Here is an 8,331-nt window from a genome sequence, read left to right as displayed (position 1 = left end):
AGCTTCTTTGTGTACCTGTTCCTTTGGAGTCCCTATGATGAGTAACAAATTTTATTGGTTGACTCTTCAGGCCTAGTGTGTGACTACTAGGTTCTCTACTAGCCAAGCTGCTTGACTCCCAATTATTCTGTTGATTACTCTAAGCCATACCTAGTAACTTCTTTCTCCCATTTTTGATGATCAGTTTAGAATTTTGTGTTTGCACTAATTCTAGCTGAGGTCCCCTGAGACAAAGCCAGCTTGGGGAACAAGGGGTTTAGCTGACAGATTATTAGGTATTTGCTACCTCCCTTCTTTTTCCTCTGTACCCTTCTGTGTTGAGCTTGGCTATGAACCTTCCTTTGGCTGCTGGAATATTAACAGATGGGCAACTGCAGGGCTTAAATGCACTACATGGAAAGCTTGGCTCTTGCTTTCTATTGACGCACCATCAGAAGAGATGTTCTCAGTGGTTGCTACTTCAACTCTGCCTCAGAACGAACACATAGAAGCAATTAGAACCCAACTTGCAGGCTGAAGCCAGTGCCAGCAGACTGTTGACTGAGGGGAGCGAGCGCCTTAGTCTTCCGTGGCCAGATGCAATCAACTCAATCTACAAGCCTGAGAGGCATCAAGTCTGTGATAATTTGTCGTTTCATTATTGTGGCAGTAGGTGACTATTTGGCTAGACAGAGAAGCTAGAAAAATTTGCCATCTCCTAAAAAGAGGTATATCAAAAGGGAAATCTGAATGAGACACGTGGACCTGCTGCACACATCTTATAACCATGAAGAAGTCGCACTGATACTGAGAAGACCCTGTCTCTTGTGTTCTTAACAGCATTAAACCCACTGATCATGGAAGATCTATACCCTCCCCCCACTTGTGAAGCCTTCCTGTATAATACTGCTTATGCCTTGAAGCCAGTGTTCCTTTTACTCCAAGAATATTAAAACAAACAGAAGCTACAAAAGCCAGCAAGATGGCTTGGTGGGTTATGGTGCTTGCTGCCAAGCCTGAGTTCATTTCCTGGGATTCACAAGATGGAAGCAGAGAACCAACTCCCTCTGATCTCCACATTCATTCTCTGGATGTGCATGCGCTCTTGAGCACACACACACACACACACACACACACACACACACACACACACACACATTCACATTCTCTCTGTCTCTTTCTCACACACACACATTCACATTCTCTCTCTTTCTCTCTCTCTCACACACACACATACACACACAAATAAGCAAATGAATACATAAATAATTTTAAAAACAGTACTACTATGCCAAGGCAGTGTATAAACAGTAAGAGATCAGGAGACAGCCATTTTCTACTACAGTAAGACCCCAGGACTCCATGAGGCATGTTGAACAGCTTTCCAGGCAAGCTTTTCCCTCAAGGCATTTGTATTTTCAATACAAATAAGAAGATTCTATAATATTCCAATTCTTAAGATCAAGGAGTAGAATAGCAGTTGCCAAGGGCTAGGTTTGGAAAGGGAATGGGACGTTGCTAACTCAATATGGGTAAAGCCTGGGTTATGCAAGGTAAGTCTAGAGATCTGCCACATAGCACTGTGGGAAGATTGACCACACTGCCATGTACACTTCGGATTTTCTTAAGAGGGTAGATATCATAATAAATGTTCCTGCATGAGAGAACAAAAAGAAAAACAAGATCCTAACTGAAGCAGTTCTCTTTTACTGTCCACTGCTACCTACCACTTACAGTATGCTAAACATACCTTTCTAAAGACATAAAGTAGAGACAGAACAAAGGAATGTACTCCTGAGCATCCTAAGAGACTTTTTCTTGTGCAATTTTTCTCAGTGCAATGGTCACTCAGAGCAACACATCTGATGAACTCGTGCTGTCAAGGGTCTGGCCCCTAGGCTCACACCAAAGCTGCACACCCTAATGCTTACTGGACACCCTGTCCACTACTACTCTTTCAGTTTTTCCTGGATCTGTCACCCTGCCTGTGCCACACTGAGCTCTCTCAGAATCAGGCCTCTGGGGCCGCCTGCACTTCCACATCCAGTCCTGCCCTCATCAAGCCAATTCAACACAACTTCCATGCTGCTCCTTGCAGGCTTCTGACGCCTTCGTCTTCCTGTTTCCAGATTTTCTGGGACCCTTCTTTGCACTCAGCTCTGACTCCCTCTTAGAGTCCTCAGATCTCTCCCTGACCTTCAGGGACATTGGCACTTTCCTAGAGCTCTGAGAGCTGAATGAGCAGGCATAGAACTCTTCTTGCTCCAGGAGTCCATCTGACCCCAGGGATACATGGCCTGTACAGATGGCAGGAGATTGCATGACAAATTTTAGAAGCCTCTACAAATGTCTGAAATCAACATTCAATTCTCTGCCTTAGAGTAATGTAGGCGATACAGACATTCAACCAAGGGAACTTGGAATATCAAGTTATAAAACTACTACACCTGTCACATGGAGGAGAAAGTGGTTTTGTCACTAAGTTTGGCCTAGAGAAGAGAAAGAAAGATTCCCTGGATTTACTACTGACTATACTCTTCTCTAGCTAGAACACCCCAAATGTTATAGTCCCATAACTCAGAGGTCCAGGCATTCATGATCCCCCATTTCACTTTCTCCAATCCTGACTCCTCAGCAGCTTCCCAGTACAGTACAGAGGAACATGATTAAGAGATCAAGATCCCATCACCATCAAGTACTGCAAGCCCCACTGTGAGAGTAAAGACTCCCAGGTGCCTTTAGACTGAGGGTTCTCAACATGTGGGTCATGACCTCCCCCCCCTGGTTGCATATCAGATATTCATGATTCACAACAATAGCAAAATTACAGTTATGAAATAGCAATTAAATAATATTATGGGTGGGGGTCACCCCAACATGAAGAACTGTATTAAAGGGTTGAGGCACTAGGAAGGTTGAGAGCCACTGCTTTTGGTAGACATTACTGCTGGAAGCTTCCCAAATTTATGCCCCCAGGTACCTTTTTACTGAGCCACCCACAAACACATACATTTCCATGAATCAAAGGAGCTATAACTATCAGACCAGGACCAATGACATTTGAGGAGTTCATGGCTTTTTACAAACCTTCTGGTCCTAGTTCTTATCCTTTGTTGTCTTTTAGGAAGCCTCTGTCCTTGGTGAACAGTCCTAACTTTACCCATCCAGAATGTGTACCAAATACCCACCACGAGTGAGGCACCATGCTTATTATTAGCTCCTCACAGGGCCCTTCAATTAGCTACCACCACATGTGCATAGTTGCCCCTCCACCCTGACAGAGTCCTAAGCAAATGTTTAAATGCACAGACTTCCTGACACTCTGGAAGCCCATTATTAGATCATGGCAAGCATTATACTGTGGGGGATGTCTTTCTGTACACTGTGAATATATTTTGTTCCCATTGGTTAATAAATAAGCTGCTTTGGTCTATGGCAAGGCAGCTTCGAGGCAAGCAGGAAATCCAAGGAGAGAGACAGGAAAGAGAAAGGTGGAGTAAGAGAGATATCAGCCACTGCCAAAGGAGAAGCAAGATGCCAGCAGACCGGTAACGCCACAGCCACATGGCAAAACATAGATTAATAGAAATGTGTTAATTTAAGATGAAAGAGCTAGCTAGCAAGAGGACTGCCATAGGTTATACAGCTGATAATTAATATCAAGCTTCTGAATGATTATTTTATAAGCAGCTGAGGGACCGTGGGGCTGGGCGGGACTGGAGGAACACGGACCGCAGGGTCAGGCGGAACCAGAGAAACCTCCCAACGATACTATACAGAAACTTAAGCTGTGAAATTGTACTTCTGCACCTAGTCACCCACTGTCTAGAATAGCCAGCTTCTCCCAAAGACATTCCTAACAATCCTTTAAAAATGAAAAACACTGTCTATACTCTAAATTAGGTTTTTTGCCTTAAACTTCTAAGTGACTGAAGATCCACCTTGCCATCCTGAAACAAAGAGTGTCCCACTCACCAGTCACCAGTTGCCCCTGTTTCATCAATCACATGCTGACAGATCTCCCACACAGTGTTGGACCCCAAAGTTTAGGGTCTCAAGTGGGCGCCCCAAGAACCCAGACTCCAGTCCAGTTGATGCAACAGCACGAGGAATTTATTGGCTTCTGTACAGAAGGGCAAACTCTACTCCTAAGAGCAAGAGCCGCATCTTACTGCAGCCCCATGAGGGCTTTTAAAAAAAAATCCACAAAAGCCATAAGATTACAATTCCCATACAATTTTGTTTCACAAGAACATGGTCTGATCACAGAATGGGTACAGTCATGTCAGCATGTACATTCTTCCTGAAACCTCAAGGCGGGTATCAGGGCAGGAGTGGAGTTTACAAAGGTCACAGTGGTCCTTCCTGGAACACTTGCAACTATCCCAGTCACAGTTGAGCACATCTCTTAACAGAAATCTTTTTACATTGTTATATTGTTAAAGGGGCTGAGTCAGGTGGCCCTTGGAACTAGATTTTTAGTTTCTCATTTCCTGGTGCTTGAAGTTTCTCTCTTTCTGAGGCTTGGGGGTGTAAGCCTGAAGGGCTAGGGTCTTTCAACAGCAGCCACCATGATCTCTGAAAACTGAGTTTGAAGGCATCGTTCTTCTTACTCAGGAAAGCCATATTTGTTACTTCATTATTGGGCCTTCGTCCTTTCTCAAACCACACTATCACACCATCGGCCACCATTTACCATCATCTGAAGTTCTTTTACCAAGTGCTTTAGCTGACTCTTTTAGAATGTGTGAGCCTAGGGGGAGCCATCCTTGCTGTCATTTATTCAGGGTCTAACTGAACACCTGACTCTTAGCAGGCATTCAGAATACGTAAGGAGTTAGCTCATTCATGGCAGAATGGCACTGGGCTCTCCTTTGTACTTTATAAACACTACTGGGAAGGAGGGCAGCATGTTCTAGTACAAGAATTTTTATTCTTCCCATTGGAAATCAACAACAGTGTCAGTCAGTCTCCTGTGACTGGCCCTATGTACATTTACCACTTTCATACTTTCATAAACTAATGAGCACCTTGAATGCACATGTCTCCAAGGAACTTTGCGAACCATCACAGCCTTGTGGTTACACCTGACCCAAGCTGCGGTTGCTGAGATAGTTTTGGCATGCAGAGTGATTTTTTTTTTTTTAACCTTCAAAGATATAAGATCCCCCACCTAAACACGAAGCCAAGCATTCACCTTCCTTCTCTCAATTAGCCACAAATCCTGCCACTGAACTTGTGGGAAGTTTTTCTGTTTGGGTTTTATTTTCATTTACATGTATGTGTATGCCTGGATGAGTTTTGTGTATCACATACGCACAGGTACCCAAGGAGATCAGAGGGTATCAGATCTCCTGGAGCTACAGTCACTGGCAATGGTGAGCCACCTGAACTGCATGCTAGCAACTAATCCCAGGTCCATCTCTCTAATCTAGCTGTTTTCAACTGTATATGAGGTTTTTCCCATTGTCACAACACAATATATAACTAATAACTTGAAACTCTTTAAAATGTTGTTTTAAATCTATAGGTGTATTAAGTATTAAATTTAGTCATGGTTTAGTTGTCTGAGTCAAAAGAACTTATTGTGGGCATGGGGACAAAAGCTTATAATCAATCCCAGCACTTGGCAGGATGGAAGCAAGAAAAACAGAGCTGTGTGGTTGCCATCAGCTTCATATGGGGTCGAGGTCAGCCTGGGCTACATGAGACCCAATCTTTTTAAACACACACAGAGAGAGAGAGAGAGAGAGAGAGAGAGAGAGAGAGAGAGAGAGAGAGAGAGAGAGAGAGAACTTATTTTTCTGAAGCAGCTGATCATTATAGTACTCCGGTGGTTTGAATGACAACTGCCCCCATTGGCTCATATGCTTGACTGCTTGGTCCTCACTTGAACTGTTTGGGAAGGACTAAGAGGTGTGGCCTTGTTTCCAAAGCCCACACCATCCCTAGTGCCTCTGCCCCACCCCTAACTTGAGGATAAGATGTAAGCTTTCAGCTACTATTCCAGCACCATTTATTCCTGCCTACCGATGCTCCCCACCATGATGGTCATGGACTTACTCTCTGAAACTGTAAGCAAGCCTCCAGTTAAATGTTTTTTTTTATAAGTTGCCTTGGTCATGGTGTCTCCTCACAGCAATAGAATAGTAACTGAGACAAGTGCCCAGAAGGTTTGCCTTGCCTTACAGGTGGAATCAGAGGTGGCACAGATGAAGTGGATTAAGGAATCCAGCAAGCCTCACTGCCGGCCCCGGGCTGCCCCACTGCCTGTGGAAGCAGCTCAGGATCCCATGATTCCGTGGACACAAAAGGCAGAGTCAGCAAATGCATGTGCTGGGCAGACCTGTAGGCATCAATTACCCACACGTCCGCTGTACAATTGACACAAGAAAAGCACACTCCAAGGAGAGGCATTCTGAACCTGCTCTATGATGGGACATGTTCATCTCTGTCACTGCATAGACTAAGAGTTAAGACCAGAGGGTTTGCTGGCCCAGGAAGATGCATCTAATCTTGTTCCTTTCCCTAATAGACATGATGAGGTCGAAAGCCAGTGAGGAAATAGATGCAGAAACTTAGCTTTTTCCCAGGAATGAGATGGCAAGGGTGTGAAAAGAACCCTGGAATCTGTCAGAGGAGGGAGAAAGCTCATGTGCCTGCTGGCCCACATCTGTTCCCTTCTTATTAATGCCCCAGATGTTCGGTTTACTCACACTGGGTAGAGAGAGACAAAGAGAAAGAGAGATAGCTTGTGCTCGGAGAAGGGATGGGCAGTGAGGGATCCACTCCTTTTCATAAACTTGGGTGAAATCTTTTCAGAAGACTGTGTTGCCATGTTCCTAAGGAGGTGTACATCAGCAGAGGCAGCAGCAAAAGGCCATGTTCCCGTGGGATTCCACCCTCCTTCCTGTGTGCTGCCTAAAGCAGGCACATTTATTCCCATCTTACTCCTTTTCCTTCAGCTGCTACCAAGAACCCCAAAATGCTCACTCTGAAGCTAATGAACTTTTACAGCCTAGGAATATTTTTCTCTCACTGAGGAGAAAGCAGAGAGGAGGGAGAAAAGAAGCCATTTAAGGTGCCCTATTGTTGGGAGTGGAAAGAGTAATTCTTGCTTCTATCAGCAGTTTGCTGAACCCCAGCCCCACTCCTACCCCCTTTACTTTATTTATCTCTTTACAGCCTATCTGATAATGCTATAACCATTTCCTGTTGTATACTGGCTGAGGAAGCGTTCTCCAGGCCCAAGAGCAAATCAATAAAAGGAAGCCATAGTGATTCATAAAAATAAAATTGTCATCATTATTGTTCAATTATTGCTGTGTCTGTGGAAAGAATCTCAAGAAGTGAAGGGTTCTTGGCTAATATTTATAATCTGCATTGATGGTACTAATGAATGAGTGGGTGTGCAGTAGGGTGAAATGTGCTGGTGTTTGATTTATACCAAGTCCAGGTCTGATTGCTAATGTTAAATCCATTAAAGTGTCTCTTAGAGCTGCCTTAATGTACTCCCCTGCACATAATAGAGCCTAAACAGACCCGTTTACTTAGCTTTTCATTATTGGTTGAATATTTGTCTTTATTACATTATCCCCATGATAAATCTGACTTATGATAGTTTAAAAAACAGCACTTCAAGAAAGCTTAGCTTTTAAAAAGCTCCAGAAGTAACTCCATATTTCCCAGTCTCCCCACAGACCAGAGAGACCATTCCCTGCATAGTTATTATTTTCAAAAGTTCGAGCTGCCAAACCTAAGCATGCCTCAGATCACAAAACCCAGATGTTCAGAGGAAGAAGAAATTTCCTCCTGGAAGGAAAATCACAAACCGAGGGTGGGAAGCTGTCTGCCTAAGATGCCACCTTTGGGTGTCTCTGGGGCACAAAGCTTTTTTTAGCCCTTTTAAAAACGCCTTTCCCAAAAGGAATCTACAAAGTCAAGTGCAAATAGGAACAGCAAGTTGAAGAGACTCGGGCACATCACTGAGTCCCTCTAAGGTCAACCACTTCAGGACCACTGTGAAGGTCAGTGGATAAGCAGCACACCCCCTGTCTGCTGTCCCCTTCTTTGATCTACAAGAGTTTTCCATTCACAGCCAGAGTCCCAGGTGACAGCCCAAGCTGTAGGAGGCATAGTCCTGCCACTTCCTTTCTGGGAAGGTTGGCTTTCCTGAGTCCACATTTGCTGACATACAACTGAATCCAGATAAAGAACATATTTCTGACACTGTCACTTCTCTGACAGTGTCCTCTCACCTCGATGAGGACAGTCCTTTTCCTGAAAGCCAAGATGGAGACAAGAGAAACAGCACAGAAAACAAACCCAGAGGATCTAGATACAAGAAAATGA

Source organism: Peromyscus californicus, unplaced genomic scaffold (genome assembly GCF_007827085.1).
Source record: "Peromyscus californicus insignis strain IS unplaced genomic scaffold, ASM782708v3 Scaffold_4__1_contigs__length_199733344, whole genome shotgun sequence".
Classification (NCBI taxonomy): Eukaryota; Metazoa; Chordata; class Mammalia; order Rodentia; family Cricetidae; genus Peromyscus; species Peromyscus californicus.
Note: the sequence above shows the minus strand (reverse complement) of the source record.